This window comes from Argiope bruennichi, chromosome 2 (genome assembly GCF_947563725.1).
Source record: "Argiope bruennichi chromosome 2, qqArgBrue1.1, whole genome shotgun sequence".
Lineage (NCBI taxonomy): Eukaryota > Metazoa > Arthropoda > Arachnida > Araneae > Araneidae > Argiope > Argiope bruennichi.
Genome location: NC_079152.1, coordinates 88577013 through 88596724, shown reverse-complemented (window position 1 = coordinate 88596724; position 19712 = coordinate 88577013). Strand labels below are relative to the sequence as shown.

At 28.5% G+C, this 19712-nt stretch overlaps 1 long non-coding RNA gene across 3 annotated transcripts in view; it reads left to right on the top strand.

Annotated features, from left to right (window-relative positions):
• LOC129959349 (uncharacterized) overlaps nt 1-19712 on the top strand; it is a 336984-nt gene that overhangs the window by 143375 nt on the left and 173897 nt on the right. For all 3 annotated transcript variants that reach the window (XR_008783419.1, XR_008783417.1, XR_008783418.1), the window contains exon 2: nt 17524-17697. This is a non-coding gene — a long non-coding RNA (uncharacterized LOC129959349). The remainder of the gene's footprint in view (nt 1-17523; nt 17698-19712) is intronic.

Below are 19712 nucleotides of genomic sequence, written 5' to 3'. Positions count from 1 at the left end.
ATATTCATCTAATAAATAAAAACATCATCAATAGAAAATGCCACATTCACTCTTTATTTTACAACTTAAACCTGTGCAAGTAGTATTAGAAACATCAACACTTATGAAATAAATATGAAAATAACAGTTCCTTTCTTGTTTAAAAAATCCTTTACCACTTTCTCATAAGTTTTAAAAATAACTCGAAACGACCTCTGTAAAATTTTGCTATATTTAGTTTAAACAGTCCCTTGTATAAAAATCATGGGAATAAATTTAAAATAGAAAAGAAATGCAAGTCCTTTTTTCCCTTCCTTATGTATAGTTAACCTTTTCGTTAAAATTTTGACGAATTTTTTTTTCTTTGCTAAATGGGGGAAAAAATATCACCAGTAGAAATTATATATATATATATATATATATATATATAATGATATTTTAAACTCTTAATTTCAATTTAATTAATTTCCAAGATTTTATCTTAATTTAGCCCATAGTAACTTCATTCTAAAACATTTTCTTATTTTCGTGATCCAATTCCACTTTCTCTACTTAATTAATTCAAGAGAAGCTTTATAAAATTGCTGAATCGACTAAACGCCGATACTTTCACACGCTCGGCTTGAAGGGGTAAAAAATGTCCTGTAAGCATATTCTTTCTTAAAAGATCCCTGCGTTTCACTTACATGTGATTGACATGCGTCAGAAATCCCTATCAGAATCTTATTAATATATTAGCACTATGAAAAAATATTTTCCCTATCAAAATCTAAGGTTATATAAGGCGAGGGATAATTTATTTCGGCCCTTCTTTCCCCACTTCGGCTTTTGTGCTGTTCTGTCTTGCCCGCGTCTCTGCTTGTAAATAATTATGCTTTCCCGATGGATATTAAAAAGAATTTAAAAATTTAAAAAGTCTCTTCGATGTCTTCAAACTGCATTCTGCTTCACATAAAATAATGGTTATATATATATATATATATATATATATATGTTTGCGGAAACAATTTAACGGTCTTAAAAAGATTACGTTAGCATGTTGGGTGTGAGATTGAGGAATTACGGAATAGATATCCAATTAATAAATTAATGATCGCGTGATCCAGATCAAATTATTAATAAATACTTTAATTTTCTACTCCGTTGTTCTGTTTGCCAAAGGGAAAAAAATACGAGATACTAAGGCGTAAACAATATGAACCTAACATTTCATAGTGGTTTTAATCACATTTATCATGTAATCAAGTTTTCCTTTATATTAAAATTCAATCTGTCTAGATAAGATAAAATCAAAGCTAATCATCAGTTGTGAAATATTCCCATGTTTTAATCGTTAACAGTTGAAAAAAGTGAATATTTGTTCATATATTGTCAAGTAGTTCATGTATATCATGTAGTAGTCACGACTTCCATTATATTAAAGATCAATTTGTACAGATATGATAAACTCAAAGCTAGTCATAAATCGTAAAATATCCTCAAGTTGAAATAGTTAACAGTTGAAAAAGTGATTACTAACTCATATATTGTCCTCTTCATTTAGTACAGCTCAGAATTGCGAGATCCGTTCCCATTAACTATCATGGGAACGGATCTCGGAAAAAAATGGAGCTTTATTATAACTAAATATTTCTGTTAGTTCGTGTCCTAATCTTGAATAGGAAATAAGGAGTGGTAACAATGGAAACAACAAACTTCTCCCGTGACTTCAACTGAGATCTTATTGTAAAAAAAGGCAAAATACCCTTTTTCCAAATATACTAATTTTAAATATTGAGCTAATTCAGGGCCCGGGATCTCCCATGGAATATATGATGCCACAAGTTCAGAAAATTATTTTAAAACTATATGAGCCAAAATTAATCAGTGAAAAGGTTTCAGCATTCTTAATAACGATATACTGAATTTTCATTTACTAACTGATTGAGAAAATTAAAAAATAAAAATTGTTTTTGTATGGCGTCAAATTGCAAAAACTTTCAAAACTGTCAATTCTTGAAACATGAATCAAATAGAATTCAAGTTTCCGTTGAACTCTCACAACACATTCTTTCAGATTCTAATATGAACAATTATTCTAAATTTTTAAACACATCTGAGAACATTTTTTTAGATATTTTGCAAAATTAATAGATTTTCTTTATATATATTCTATTAAGATTTACAACAAATGTTTTTTTTTAAAGTAAAGGTTGTTTTATGCAGCATCTTGTATTACATAAATTAAACTCAATTTTCAAATCCATTAACTGAAAATGATCTGAAACTAAAAAAATATCCCAAATATAAATTAGACGTCTGCAGACTTAATTAACCACTTATTTAGAAGTGTCAACTTTTATTTAATCCCCTTCAAGTAAAAGCATGTGATAACCCTTAACGAATGAAATCGTTTTTAGGAGTTAACGCCGTTCTATCAGCAGTCAGCAAGCGGAACATAACCCTAATGGAGATGCCATGACTAAATAAAACTCGAAGATGGCACTCGGTACTTCATTTAATTAAAGCTCTGGATGTAATTCACAGTCGAATTCTAAACAAATGGGAACAAGATCGCATCGTGAAGTGAAGCAAATGGAAATCCTCATTTAACAAGAATAATTGCGCAATAGCAGCAAGTCTTTCCCGCACCTGTCTCTTTCTCTCGTATGAAAGGAAAACCCACGTGACTAACTCAGACATATCGATCGGCCTGTTATTCCTGGGTTGAGCGGAACAGTGGTGCATGAATTGTTGTTTCAGAGATGTAGCGACAGACGATAATTTTAGATATGTAAATAGAGTGTTGGTGAGAATGTTTGGGTATTAGAAATCAATGAGTAATACCAAAGATGAATAAGGCGCCCGTTCGTATAATTTGTATTTGATAGCTTTCAGTTCTTATTTTTAGAAAACTATAACACATGTTATGTGTATTGCGGTTCTGGTAAAATTGTTGAATCAGCGTCTACCGCAAAAGTAGCAGCAAATTAAATCTACGTTACAGATAGAATAGGAAGATAAAAATGAATTTGATACATAAATACAAAGAGAAAGTATACAAGTACTTTTTTGATTTTTTTCAAACCATCCCCGATTCTGATAAAGCCCTGGAATTGAATAAAATTTCGCTTCCATACTTATCGTAAAATTTTCGTTTTTATTAAAAAAATAATAATAATTTTTTAGTAGTTTCCTTTCTCAAGTGTTAAAAGGTCAACATCTTTTCTGTCCACTCCCCCTCCTTTTCTCTTTATATTGATATTTTTACTGATTTTGTGTTTTTCTCGAAATGCTCATTTGATAAAGAATAACTTGTTAAAAGAATTTAAACGAGCCGTAACTATGACGCAGCTCTCAAAAATATCAATATAAATATAATTTTAAAATTGAAGTGAGCAAAACCAAAGTAACTAAAAATACGGTATGTTTTGTATATATTAGAAACATAACATTAAATGCATAAATAGTGCATTCAGTAGTGTGTGTGTGTATATAAGTAAGTAAGTAAGAGAGAGAATGACAAGTAAATCGAAAAATAAGAAAAGGCGGTTTCATTTTTTATCTGTTTTAATTTTCTTTATTCCCATGCCAAATACAGCATCTTCAAAAATATTTTAATTAATAAATTATTAATTAACAATAATAAATTAATAAATAATTAATAAATTAATAATTAATAAATAATCAAAAATATTTTAATTATTCAATAATTTCTTTTGTTATACCATTACCAAAAGCCAGTTCATATGTTATCCATGCTCACAGCGATACAGTAAACAAAAAAAGCATAAGAAAGTGTTTATATGTGTTCAAGAAGGGACTATTCCTGAAAAGTAGCTGAGGCTTCATTTGCTTACCGCAAAATTTTCATGCGATACTGCAGCTTATCATTTGAGATTAAAACTATAGAAATTACACTCTGAGAAGGATGTGGTGTCAGAGCCCACGCAGCTTCGAAGTACTTTCTAAATTTAAATTTAACACTGATTAGAAAATAATTAATTTAAAGTATGTATATAAAATTTTCACTATGCAAGCTTTCAATAGCAAGGGCATGACTCCACATAGTCAGGAAAAATGGAATAGCTTTTCAAACTCGATAGATAAATCAACACGGAGCAATAGTATAGAATTACAAATAGATCCTAGTGAAATCTTTTGATTTGAATAGCAAAATTTACATTATATAGTGAAATGTAATTAAATCACAAGTTATTAATCTGTAGATAATTATTGATGATTGTCCTCAAAGCATTACTGTGAAAATAGCTAATATTCTTACAAGCTTATAAAATAGTTTCTTGGATTTTTTTAAATTTAAATAGTTCTTAAATGCTCTTGACAAATGTAACAGCAAACTGAGAGTAACTATATGATAAATAATACTTATATGGGACTTAAAATAAAGTTACATCAAAATATGTCAATAAAAAAGACTCAAGTAAAATGATATTTCTTGAAACAAATATTTAATGTCAGTGACATTGTTTTTAGATTGAGGTCAATGACAAATGTATCGTTTATTCATGGAGATAGTTTACATTTGAACAAGATTTCTCCAAAAGGGGAATGTAGGTGATGTGTTTCTTATCATGCATTTTTCCTTATCGAGACAACCCATAAGTTGAATCAGAATAGTGTAATACACTGGAGTAAGGTTAAATCTAACAATAATTCTCAATATTCATTCTTTTTCCTTTAGATAGCACCAAAGAAAAATGAAATTAGGAAATAAGTTTGAATGATAAAGCAGAAATATAACAAGGATAAGTCTGAAATTTAATTTTGTATATATTTTTTATGCGTTATCTTTTTATTTATAAGTATGTATTCTTGGTGAAGACATAGGGATTATATAAAGAGACAGAATTTTTTTTTCCTTATTTCGGAAGTAAAAATACAGAAAATTGTTGAATTTGTCTTTTTATTGGACGCGTTATATTAATTGCATAGCAGATTGATGTCAAATTGTAAAGTTATGATAATTAGATTTTGTGACTTCTTTGGAAAACCCTAAAATTTTGTGAATCAGAAAAAAAAAATTAAATTAGTAAAAGAAGCATTATGTTTAATTGGATTTAGGAAGTGAGAAAAAGGATTAATTTTAAAAAGCAGGAAAATTTGATTTTATCAGAAAATTTGCGATTATTAAGTTTAGATAGAACACTAGCAGATAAGCAGAAATTTCTATATAATTTATATCCGGATCTCAATTTGTGAGCCTATAAAAAGGATTTCCAATTATATGTTGAATGCAATCTTGCGAATATGGTAAACAAAATTGCAAATTTTTCGGTGGACATTGCCAAATAATATAGTATTAAACTGCTTTTGGCACCAATATATTTTGTGTAATTTGATCCCTTAATGCTTCTTCAGCAAAATATTTCTAAGCTTCAAATTTTGAAAGTCATATAATTCACTTATACTATTATGGAGGCGTGAAACCTCCTTAATAAAAATTAGGAGGATTCCTTCCTTAAAGTGGAAATGATTATACTACAATTACTATAAAAACATTTTTTACTGAAATCAACCATGTTTTTTTTTAAAAATATGAGTAATTTAAATAGAATTATTCAGTGCTATAGTCTTATACGCCCCATAATATTATTTTCATAATTTATGTAATATCTTAAAGCATTATTCAACAGAAATTTCTCTTATTCACCATACAAATCAGTTTTTAGTTTTACTTTCAAAAGGATTTAAATGACAGTCCTTTGGTCCTAAGGAATCATATTATGCGAATATCCTTGACACTCCGACTTTTAAATAAATAAATAAATGTCCTTAAATTCGACGTCAACTCTGACCAATTTATGAAATTGTGAATTTCAAAGGCTTATTGAACAAAATTTTCTCATTCATCATAAAATTCAGTTTTTAGTATTACTTTCTAAAGGATTTAATTGATAGTTCTTCGGTCCTAAGGAATCGTATGCTGCGAATATCCTTGACACTCCAATTTTTGAATAAATAAATAAACTTCTTTATCTTTGACAATCAAATCTGACCAATTTATGAAATTTTGAATAATACAATTTTAAAACAAGACAATCTTAGATCAATCGCTCTTGAGAACCCTGGGCGCTGATTCGTGTGTCTTCTTTGAGACGGTCGATGAAATGGTCAAAAATCGCCTATTTTCATAGAACATTGATATTCAAATTTTTGTAAACCAGTAGGTTTTAGCTACTGATTTAATTGACTGGAGCGCAACTCTTTTTATTCAAAATATGAATGTCTTAAAAATATTTTATTAAAAATGTTTAATAAAGCAGAGAATCTATATCAAAATTTAAAATTCGTAATTCATCAGAGCATTTGTTGACTTAAGTTACATAAAATACAGTTATTTACATTATTTTATTAGCAAATATATGTTTCTGTAAAATTGAAGAAGATATTTGCGATTAAAATGATGAAATTTCCTTGACTTGAAAATGGGTTTGCTTTAAATATGGAAAATGTATTTTAAAATTCAAAAAGATATGTATTCGTGATGTATTGAAAATGCACTCTTGCGAACTTTTTTCAATTTTAAGTGCATACTTTTTCAAGTAACGGAAAGATTATAATTTCAATCGCAAATATCTCCATCAATTTTAGATAACTTCATGATACTTTTCTTGTTGTTGTTTTTATATTACGGTATAACGTACATTTTTCTCTTTGGACTTTTTGGTCGATATCTTTCATTCTTTTAGTTATTTTTTTGTAACTTCTTTACTTCGCTGCTAGGAGCGCTGTAACTTTAACGGATACTGCACAGTCATTTTACTATAGGAACCTGCTACTTCTCCGACTATACGAGATGCCGTTCCGAATTCAAAAGGCTTAAAACAAATTTATCGATCACTCTGCATATAATAAATCACTTATTTCAAAAATTAGTTTGGGAAATCAAGAAAAAATAACCCTTATTATATTATTTTGGTCTGATTTGTTAAGAAAATTAATCGATTTTTACGAAATATCCTGCGTTTTTGTTAAGATTAATTTCTTATTTTCACTTAATTATTTTACTACTTAAATTGCTATTTATTTCACTATTTAAATTGCAAAAATTAGACCATTTTATTTCTAATTACATTACCTTGTAATCCCATTATTACGTCATCATTTGATAAATGACATTTTTTTGGTTGACTCATAAATTACACGTAAACGATTTTTGTGTAATGTTTTTGTTATATTGAAAATATCCCTTTTTATTAGAAAAATTTAATATTTTTCAAATACCTCGTTTCTAAACCATAAAGAAAGTATGATTATAATGCAATACTGTTACAAACGGAAACAAATAAAATATTTCTCTGAATTTTATAGTTTTAATACCAAAAATAATCTTTTAGAAGAAATCAGCCAGGTGTATAAAAACTGGAGTTGTATTTAAAGTCTTTGAAAATAAGTCAGGTAGAAATCTTTGGAAACAGTAATTTTGAATTGCTTTACATAGGAGCAAGCTTTAAGTCATTCGTTTATATAATATAAAATACATGAATAATGTTTAATCATACGATCATTTTTACCGAAATCCACGGAGAAAGTTTTTGACAAATTCTTTATATTTAAACGATATAAAAGATTCTTAAATCGTAGTTTTTTTTCCGATAAGGAAACTTCGCTAGACAAATTTGTTACATGAGAGATTTCTAAAAACATATTTTGAAGAAAAATGCTATTTGGTCGTTATTTTTGAAAATAGTAAGATCGTTGACTTTTATTCTGAAGGATTATTTTACATAATAATTCCTCAGAATATTATATAAGCTTGTTATGACAGCATAAAATAAATAAATTGACTGGAATCACTGATAAAAATGATGGACATATTTTGTTTCGTATGTCTATTAAGAGAACTCAAATTGTAATGGGATAAAGTATTCTATTTTTAGTTGAGATATATACCTGGATTATATTTTAACATAATTATTAACATAATTAACAGGCATTTATCATATCAAAGCACTACATTTTGTATTTCCGTATTGAAGATCTGTGCTAAGCGGTGATGATAAGCAAGAGTTATCATCTTGTTTTACTGCATCGTCATTCTAGATTTTTCTATAAGAAAGGAAGTTTTAACATTTCAGTCAGAAAGAGCAAAGACTGTGTAGCTGGTCAGATGAGGGATTATTTCTCTATCAAATCCATAATGGACTTACGAAGCTGCAATTTCCATATGAAATGAGTCGAGTACATTGATTTTCTTTAACTTTATTTTTATGTACAAAGAAATTGCATTGCTGTATTCCCTAACAATGATGGTTCTTTCTTTCAGAGGGTTTGAAAGGCGCAGAGGCAATGTTTTTGCAACGTAGTTGCTATACTAATTTCTAATCAAATTTGTTTTTGGATACACCATGCGGAAGCTGATATATATTTACAAAGTGACAAAATACAGAAATATATATATTCAAAATTTAAAAATACATGAAATATTTTTAAATATTATGTATTATGCTTCCGAATACTAAATATTAATATTCTATAAAATATAGGAACAAATTTCTTAAAGAGTGAGTTACAAAACCAGATAAGGTCTCATAGAAGACTAGGAAAAAGTTGGGAGAAAAAAACTGTTTCTTCTTTCATGCCCATCATTATTTGTAACTAAATATTATCATGAAATTATTTCATCTTAACATTTGCCAAAAAATTATCCTTTAATTTAATTTCTTTCAATGTAACATTTATTGTCATTTAATTTTCTTTTTAACTTTCTGATTTCGTGATCGTGTAAATATTTTCAACATTAAAATAGAGTACCGAAACCTTTTCGTGCTAAAAAAAAAATCGGAAAAGGAAAAAAGATATTAATATTCGAAGAAATGTTGCTATGATATATATATATATATATATATATATATATATAAATATCATAAAGTTATGAGGCAATTAATGTCCTGAAAATCCATAATGAATTTTATGATTATATGCTATTTAGTTTTGAAATTGGTAAGATAACTATTATTATATAAAATTCATCATTTTCATGGTAAGAGCTAATTATGAAAAATTTAAAGCTTTTATGCAAAAAAAAGAAAATATTCTCCGAAAAATATATGAATCAAAATAAAATCATAAAAAATTAATCTCTGATAAGGATAATATCAGTAAGTGAGATTTTAATCATATTTAATATTGCTAATTTTTTAGATTGTTTAATTATTTTTCTTCCTTGTGATATTTATTACATTTTAAAAATCGTATAGTGTTCTTTTCAGTGTCTTTAATTTTTAAATATTTTATTTTGACCAGCATATTTTTGAAAATTTTCTTTCTTTCAGCAATTAGATGAATTATATGATTTTTTATTTTATATTTTATTAAATAATATTTTCTACGTTTCAGTCTTTATAATTTCTTCTAATTATTTAATATAAAATGATTAAACCTTGACATCCATTTCTTTTTCTAAATTTACTGTTTTTCAAACTTATCACACCTGGCATGGAATCAAAATTTAATCTAAATAATCAATCATATGAAATAATAATCAATAATTTTCCGGAAATATTAAAATATTGTATTGTAATCGAGAAAGCAAAAATGCATAAAATTTCAGAATTTTAATATATAAGAACAATTAATTACAAAATTCCATTCTTTAAAAACATGATAAAAATGAATAAAACCAGTAAAGAAAAAAATATCTGAACTTACTAAGCAATATCTGAGGTTACTTATTTTAGTTTGTAAGATTATCGTTCATATTGACACATCATAAAAATACTTTTATTTATGAGAGATTAATACTTCTTGTTTAGATAATCGAAATATTTGTTTCTAATTTATAGCAATTTTATTTTTGGCATGTGAACTTGCTGTGAATGTTTATTTGTTAAGATTTCCCAAAGAGCATTCCTTCAAGAACTCTTATGTTTACTTAGTAATTATATTGAACTAATGATCAAGAACTCTCATTAAAGATATTCAGACATTAACAAAGTATTCTTCGCTTATTATATTGCTAATGGTATATAGAATAGCTGCTGCTTTAGTATTTATTTTTCTGGTTTCAATTCTTGACAAATGCTTTATTCAGAATTCATTAGTATCTGCATTCATTTGATTAATTATACAATTGGGACAGATGCGCAATTATGTAACTTTCTTTCACAGTGGTGGAAATGTAACTTTATCATTTCAATACCCATTCCATTCTTACATAATAAAGAATCTATTTAATGTCTTTTATAATTTTGACGTTTTTACAACATAAATTCGAACAAGTTCCAGAATGTTTAAAGTAAGAGGAAAGATGAATGAAAATACATTGTGGGTTTTAATTAACTCAGAAATTTGAATTAAAATAACTTTTAATTCGTTGAAAATAAGGCGGCAAATCATTTTTACTTTATCGTGTACGAAGTATGTAAAAAAATAACGTATTGTAATCGTCAAACAATTTGAAGGTAATTCTGTCGTGAGTTCGAAAAACACATATTTGGGTTTAAGTTTGTCTATCTGTCTATGAATACGGCATTTCAAATACACTTTGAGCTAGATAAAAGAAATTTAGTTTGTGATCTTTACATCAAATTATAGATTTCTGTCAAATTTTGAATGAAATCTATTCAAAAACGTTTGCTTGTACTAATTATTAATTTGGCTGTTCTATCCAATTTTATCCGTCTGACGCTTAACTTACAAAATTTAAGTTGACAGTTAGACGGATAAAATTGGATATACATATTTAATATTTAAAATGTAAATCTCTATCAAAATTTGAATCAAATCCTTTAAAGGATAGACCATTAATTGGTGTGTTGTTTTGAATACATGTAAAAATGGTAACACAAAAGCGTAATTGCTTAAATAAATGAAATTGAGAACGTTATCTAAATTTGTAGTATTGTGAAAAATTTTAATTTCAATCGTCCGAAACAAATGAAGTTAAAAAATGTATATTTGATTCAATTTATTGCGCTATGAAGCACAAAGCGCTTATATGACGTATTCTTAAAATTAAAATTTGAACAATCGTAGCGGACTTGTTCAGAATCCTTTCCTAAACGGTAGGGGAAATAACATTTTTGTTAGAGAATTTGCAAATAAGTTTCTGTCAGATAGGTCTCCTGATTTCTTGAAAATAAGAGAAAAATGAGTTTAGTAAACAATGTTTTCAAAGGGAGAATTTTTGAAAATAATGCAATGGTTCTTCTAAGTAAATTTCTGCTTAATTACTTTTTTTCAATTGAAGTTTTCTGGAATATCATCAAAACTTTCAAATTTTCTTACCAGATCTTTTGTTAAAAAGCTTGAGTCATTTTTTAACTTTCAAGTTCTCTTTCCTAAAAACAATTTTCATTTTTTTGCCATAATTACTAAATAACTTAAAAATAACACATAATTTATTCAGATTCATCAAGAATAATGTTTTCAAGTAAATGAATATATTATAAAATGAATGAATAATATTTTTTTTTTTTTTTTTTGAAAATAATGAATTATAGTTTCCAATTAATAAATAATATTTTCAAGATAAGAACAACTTTCCCTTTGAAGATGGTCAAAAGTTTAAAAAAAATTGTTAAAAATTTTATTTTTGTTCTAGATTTCTAAGATTGCTTCTTCAATGTTAAAGACTATTTCTACAGAAATAGTGTTCAATTTCACTGCACAAATTACAATCAACAAACATGAATACATTTTGAACTTGGGTTGAATGTAATGGATTGGATAACATTTCGAAGAAAGAGGGAAATCTTGTTAAAAAATTTATCTTTATGTACTCTTTTATTGAACGTATTATTTGGTGTTTACTGTATAGAGATTACCATAAATATTTTAATTATTTTCAAGAAAACTCCTTAAATTACATTGTAAATAAAATTAGAACTGAATGTCTTACAATATCATCTGTGACACTCATTGTCAGATTACAATACTGTTTTGACACTAAATATTATATTGCAATATTATCTGTGACTAGACTAGGAAATTTTAGTTTTTACATTTGTGAATTCAAATCTCGAAAAGATATTAAAAAATTCTTCTAGTGTACATGCAGGAAATCAATCTAGGTCTAACTCTTATTTTTAGGTTTAGGAGATTTTTTGGTCAAGTAAGCTGATCATCAATTCAGATTTCCAGAAATAAAATCACCCAACCTGAATAGAGCTTTAAAAGTTAGAATTCTCCAAATTTCTCTCAAACTAATCTTTCTTCGGATTCTTTGATTTTTTTAAATCTAACTTTTAAACTTGGTTATTTTAATATGTTGATGAGAAATTCCAAAAAATTTCTAGATTTTCAGTATTACCTGTTTTAATTGAAGAAATCCATTTCTAATAATTCTTCCAAATTGTACCTTATACTTTCTTTAAATTAACGCTCAAGTGTGTAAACACGCAAGAGATATTTTGGGACAAAATTCATCTTTTCAACCAAGGGCAACATTTTATTTGACGCCCACATGTGCAAACTTCCGCACAATACCAGGGCGATATCATGAGACTGCAAAAAATTTAAAACGCACTAGAACGGTGAGACACACATTTAATCGGTTTCGAACACTCGATTTGTTGTCCTAAAAAGAGACAATATCATTTAAGTCCTGACGATTTGTAAACTGGAGCTACCGGCATATGATACCCGTTTTACCTATTCTAAATTTAAGGCAAAGCAATCATGAGAGTTCTCTATGATTCATTGAAATTTATACCCATTTTCATGATTAGCAATTACTTGCATGTTTTATTATGATTACTGATATATCATCTGATGTTCTATTTTATAACATGATAAAACCAATGGGAGTGGTATTTCCAAATTTTTCTCGCGCATTCTCTAGTAAAGGTGTTATACTAGAGAACGCCTTGCATGACACCGGCGTACAATAGTTACAAAATATTAAACTTTCGCGTGAATTTAGCATTTTTATTAAAGCTATCATGTGATTCTTGGCGAGAATTGTGGTGAATTATCCTTGTCATGCGGTCAAGAATCTCCGAAAATATGCTTACGATACACTTATTCTGAACCAATTAAAACCATAATTTGACAACAAACTACCCTTGTAGTAACAAAACCTCATAACAAATTTAATATATTTAACTCATTGCATTTTTGAGTTATCGCGTTTATATGTTTCTGGAAGTATAGACCGACAGACGGTCAACCCCTCATTGGATTTGGTTTAAAATTTGTTTGTCTATATTATGGAGACTCCCGAGGGTACCTCGAAATGAGGATGAGTTGTTTCCGGTATAGTGGTTGGATCTGGTCATCCTTCTGAGTACATAAATAGGTTGGGGATTTGGATCCTACCATCGATGACGGGACGTACTTCCTTCGGGAAGAGTTGTACCGTGGCCGGTGATGGCCCTTAGGACCCAACCACAGTTCCCGCCAATGTTGCTGTTGCGGCGGTTCGGTCATTCAGTATTCTGTATCCGTGTGTCTTCGGGCGGGTCGGAGAGTCAATTATATGACTTGTCTACATTATGAATATTTAACTAATATATCGAGTTTTATCTACCTAGCTCTCTTCGCTTTGTATTTATCTTGTTAAATTACATTCTAATAGCATGACAGATAGACTTTATCTGAATAGATTTTGCTCAAAATTTGATAGAAATTTGCAATTTTTATATAAAATTTCATACCTAGTTTCAGCCTTCTAGCACAAAGCACTTTTGAGTTATCATTGTCACAGACAGACAGAAGAATAGTTTCCAAACATGTGTTTTTCGAACCCAGGCAGGTCTAAAACGTAGAGATTTTTTTTGACGATTACTATATTTTCTTTGTATTACGTATACGGGAAGTAAAAATTACTCTTTTGAACGTTTTCTATCCCATGATATACAAATATAATTATTATAAATAATTTATTATTCAATTATATATTTCAAACTGAGACAAAAATTTCTCAATGCATTTATAAATTATTGGCTTGCCTATTAACTATTCAATAAATTAAGATTTTTTTATCACTTTGTAAAAACAATTAAATATATAAGATGAATATCTCGATTTAGATAATTTCATTTATAGAGAATTAAAAAAAAAATGTAGCTAAGATTTTTTTGCTGTGAAGTTATTTTTCCATTTTCTGTGTTTCGTCGTGAAAAAAACCCGTCGGAGCTTAAAAATTATAATGCTAACAACTAAGTTTCCACATTCTTGATAACAAAAGAATTAGAAAAATAAGTAAAAACAGCTAGATTTCGGAAGTCTCTGAGGAACATGCTTCTTGGAGCTGGCGGTCGTGATAATAAGTGCTACCCTAAATTCTCAGAATTCTTGTTTCTGCTAATTTTGTTTCGTGTTACTTGTCCCCTGGTGAACCTCTTTTCCAAGGTTTTTTGTAGAACTCATTTACTCGGAGTCCTTGGCATGCTGTGAATTTATTTTGTCTAAAAATAAACTTTTTCTTCAGATATAATAGAAATAGTTTGTTTAGGCACTGGACTTTTGTGTCTCAGTATTAAAACCGTATTAAGGTCATTCAAACTTACATTCAAGGAAAAATAATTTCAAAAAATGGAATTAACATATTTAAGAAAAATCGAGTGTTTCTATCAATGTAATAAAAACAAAATACAATGGAAAAAAATCTATACAGCTTAAATAAATATAGTCAATAAATAGACATGTTATTTTTTTTGTCTATATAAAATTAATATGTAGATAAATGTATATATAAACTAACACCATATATTTTTAGCAATAGTTTTTATCTATATAAATAATATTACAAATATATAATGTGCTTGGATTAAAAGGCCACAATCGATAGATTATCGATCATGTGTTTAGATGTCATATCAAATGAGATAATAGAAGTTATTATAAATCCAGGTTACCTCCAAAAATATACAGAACAGAACGCAGTCTCATACCTCCATATCTGTGAACATTCTGATCACTGAACGGTTTGGTGGGCATGTTACGGGAATTTTATTTAAATACCAAAATATTTACATTAAAAAAATAACTATGAACAGAATTTACAAACATATAATAAATGATATTGAGATGAAATCGTTTACAAATATTTTCAACTTTCAAAAATTATTTGGAAAAATAATATGCAGAAAGATACAATGCCCGAAAATATGCATGAATTCTGTGTTAACTTATTATCATGACATAGCAGATAATGATGTAGTTATATAAATCAAATGGAAAATAATTTAGTTTATAGAAACGAAGAGAAACGCTGTCTGATTGAAATTTATGAATGCAAATGTTTGATAAGAGACTCTGGTGCTTGTTTTTCCCTTTAGTCCTTGTGAGTAAGACACTTGATGTTGAGAGCGAGGGAGGCAAGAATATCCAAAAATATGCACATATTTTAAATGTCTAACAATTAATAGCGTCATTCAAAAATCTCATAACTCAAACTGATAAGTATAGACGAAGGGTTTAATCCGCAATTGAAAGTTTTAGGATTCTACTTAGTCAATACAATATTTTGTACAATCATAATCTCTTATATTAAAAGAATAATTTATTGTACATGATGTTTAAAGCTATTGTTGTAATTATAATTCAACAACTACTAAGTCTCCTTCGACAGTATGGCATTCAATCAGTATTTTTTCTTTCTTCTTTCATAATATCACGATTGATGATGATTAACTGAATTTCAAAACTAGTGCATTATGTCATCCATTCTTGAGTTGTTTGAAACTGAAAATAGTTGTTCCCAACAGAATGACAGACACTTCCACCTAAACATCGTAACATTATAGCTATTTTGATGTAATTCTGGTGAACATAATCATGGGGAAAAAAGAATAATCGAACTCCACCACATTCAATGATTCTACTCTAGATATGTTTCATATATATATATAATATAATGATATTTTAAATTCTAATTTCAATTTAATTAATTTCCACGGTTTTATCTTAATTTAGCCCATAGTAACTTTATTCTAAGATATTCCCCTATTTCCTGATCCATTTCCACTTTCTGTACTTAATTAATTCAAGAGAAGCTTTGTAAAATTGCTGTATCTGCTAAGTCTAACTTTCCCACACTCCGAGTGAAGGGACAAGATACAAATTCTTTTTTAGAAGATCCCTGTGTTTCCCTTGCCTAGTCGCCGCATGTAACGAAAATCCCTATAGAAATCTCATTATATATAAGCACTATGGAGAAATATTTTCCCTATCAAAATCTCAGGTTATATAAGACCAAGGATAAAATGTTCAAGAGCTTTTTCCTCATTTCTTACTGTGTCATTCTGTGTTGTGTGTTGTTCGTCGCTCCTTCTTGTACATAGTGCGTGCTTCCCCAAGATGAAATAAAACGACGTCACGAAATTGAAAGTCTCTTCACTGTCTTCGAAACTACATTCTGCTTCACATAATATATATATATGAAACATCATTTTTGGCGTTGATTTGGCACATCATTTTGGGCCTGAATGCCAGTTGATATGCCTAATGTCTTCTGTATTTTCTTTGGTATGATCATCGTCTTTATAATGACTTCCATCAACTTGAACATTTCGATGGAAGAGGCGTTTTTCCAAATCATAATAGTTTTCGACTTGAAAGAGGATCGTACATAATAATATTAGAATAGCAGAAATTTTTCAAATACTTCTTTCTGTCATAAAAAATAGTACTTGGAGGACCGAGTTTAGCTCGGCATTTTTTTCCTTGTAAAATCTTGTTTTCTTGGAGAAAATATTGAGATACGAATCATATAATGAATATATATGAATATATTTTATAAATCTTACCTATATATAAACTGGTCATTTTAATAAAAAAAATCATGAATTCACTTAGTTTAGCATGTTATTCGAAACAATTTGCTATATTACACTATTTATTTAATAGTTTATCTATCATTACTTATATTTTTGAACTTACATTCAGTTTTACCATAGTAAAATCGGGTCTTAACTTAATACTTCCTTCCATAGTTATGTTGGGAATTTTCATTTGGAAGAAGTACTTTTTTAAGGTAATTAATCGCTTAACTCTGGAAAATGTTACACACAACATGCAATGCATAAAGACTGACGATCTTAAGAATCACCTCACAAAATGTTGAGGTATGGCAACAATGCAAGTACCACAAAAATTGACGAGATGGCGCTATATGGCATTTCCAACATGAGGGAAGATAGAAAAAGGCTGTAATAGTTAGTTATAAAAAATTAGATTTGTGTGTGTGTGTGTGTGTGTAATTTTTTTTTTTTTTTTTTTTTTTTAAGGAAAGACATCTATACAGATAGACTTAAAAACCAAAATGTTATCTAAATATAAAATTTGATCCAAATCATTACAGCCGAAACAAAATAAATTTATACTCGAACGCGATATACGAAATAAATTTATGTATATACAAGAATTGCTCGTTTAAAGTTATAAGATTTGAATGGAAAGGAATTCATATGAATTCATTTCAAAATATTTCACTTTCAAAATTTTCTGTATTTTATATTAATTATTTCTTGCTCTGTTATTATGAGTATTTATTATTTTTCCTTTATTACGAGTATTATTATTTTTACTAATTTCTTTTTGTGAAAGATTCTTTCGCTATGAACAAACATTTATTATCCTGCTCTCTTATTGCAGGTATTTGACTTGGAGTAACTTTCTTAGATAAATGGAAGGAGAGAAAGAGAAAATGCATAGTTAATGCACATGTCCAGCCAAAAGGAACTAAGACAAAGGGAAATTTTAGTACTCGGAGAGGGATACAATTTTTTTCAGAGTCTACTACAAGGAAAAATTCCCTCAAATAATGCGGTAAGTTTGTTTTCTTTCTTTTCGTCAGAAGATAGATGAATACAAAGACTAGATTATTAATGGATTACATGTCATTTGCAAATCCTAAATTAACAGGTCATTAAATTTATACAAAGAAAAAAGCTGGAAATAATACAATTCTAGGTACATATAAACTAGCCGCTATCATTAAATCTTATGATAGAAATATAATTGCTAACTAGATAGCTAAGGAATACAGACGTTTTAACAAATTTGATTTACATTTTGTCATAAAATGGACGATATTTTTATCGATGTTATAAAGGAATCAATTCATGCCCATGTTATGAATTTTGAAATTAATTAGGCATTTTTTAGGGATGCACTGTTTGTTTTATTTATCATATACTTGTGATATTGTCGGCGTCCTGGCATAGGGATAGCGCGTCTTCCCCGTGGTCTGGGTATCTCGGGTTCGAGTCCCGGTTCGGGCAGGGTTGTTCTTCTTCTGTGTTCTATCTGTGAAGTGTGGGAATGCCCCCCCCCGCCCGTAAAAAGGGTTGTGCAAGCGAATGTGACGCATGAAGTAGCTAAGTCCTACTCTTGGCGCTAGTTGGCACTACTGAAAAAATAAGAGACGCTGATTCGGCTTAAATCTAGAACAGATAACTGTCAGCGAGCTTGTGAAATGCCGTAAGTCGCAATTACAACGACAACTTGTGATATTACATAAACTGACTTCAACGCTTCAAAAATACTGTTAATATCTGTATAAAACTCTTATATGCGAAATAATGTATTAATTATCTCAAAGCCTAAAGTGCTCAAAGTTCGATAAAACTTCATTACATCATTGAATAAATTCCGATCACAACGCCATCTCGTGCAAACTTTCGCAGTATTCTTATCAATGTAAAGGTCGTAGGTCCCAAGAATCAATTTCTTATGGTTAGTATATACGATAAAAAGCGACAGTACTGATTGAATAGGAACATTTCTAAGTTGCGTGACTGTAGTATAACTAGAAAAGTGAAGAAACATAAGTGACTCGTCTGTTCTTCTCCATCTAACAACGAGATTGATGTTAGAATATATATCTGCGACCAGATAAATGTTGCATTTTTTTGCTGGAACCGAAGATACCCAATAGCTACGCCTATATGCCAAAAGGTCATTTATCTAATATTATGACACTTGTACTACATTTCTAGGGGCTTTCTTTTCTTATACGGTAATATCATGCCCATTTGGTTGATGAAGTTATCTGTTACACGTAGAACATTTCGCAACGCTTTTAGGTTTCATTTTATTGTTTGAGAGATATCGTTATTAAATAGAAATAATGTAACAAATTCAAGCATTTTATTGTTTTTTGTATCTTTTAAGGAAAGCAAATGTTTTATTTTTTATTCGTATTAGAATTCCAAAAAACGCGATAAAAAGAAAAACAAATGAACACTAAAATATGTAAATGAAAAAGAAAAAAATCTTAAGCTTACTAATTATTAATCGCAACAGCAGACTGATATTTAAAATTTACATAGATTCTTGCCATACAATTAAATACCATAATGATTGGTCACCATGTATTAAATTATTAGCATTGTACACTTACCAAAATGTGCCCCACAATAGTTTACTCAATAATGTAAATATCCGAATCACAACTGAATAGACATGCATATAGTAAGTCAAATACCTCGTTAGACAATGTCGCAGGTTGATAAAACACCCCAAATATCGAATATCCAGATTTCCGTACAACTTTTTATAATGAATATTATTTTTATTAAATTTCATAAAATTTCATATTAACTTTAAATACGCTGAAACTCTTCAGGGTTTTTTTTATTTTGTCATCGAATTTTCATATATTTATTTTGAAAAAAATGTAAAAGGTATGTCACTTCTCGCATTCATTATAATTGATCAATATCACGGTTTTATTTGAAGAGATCCAAATTACAAGCTCTTGCATATTAAATATTTTTATTTAAAAAACTAAGCTATATCAATTTAAAAATGCTAATAGCCTTACTTTTTACCACATATAA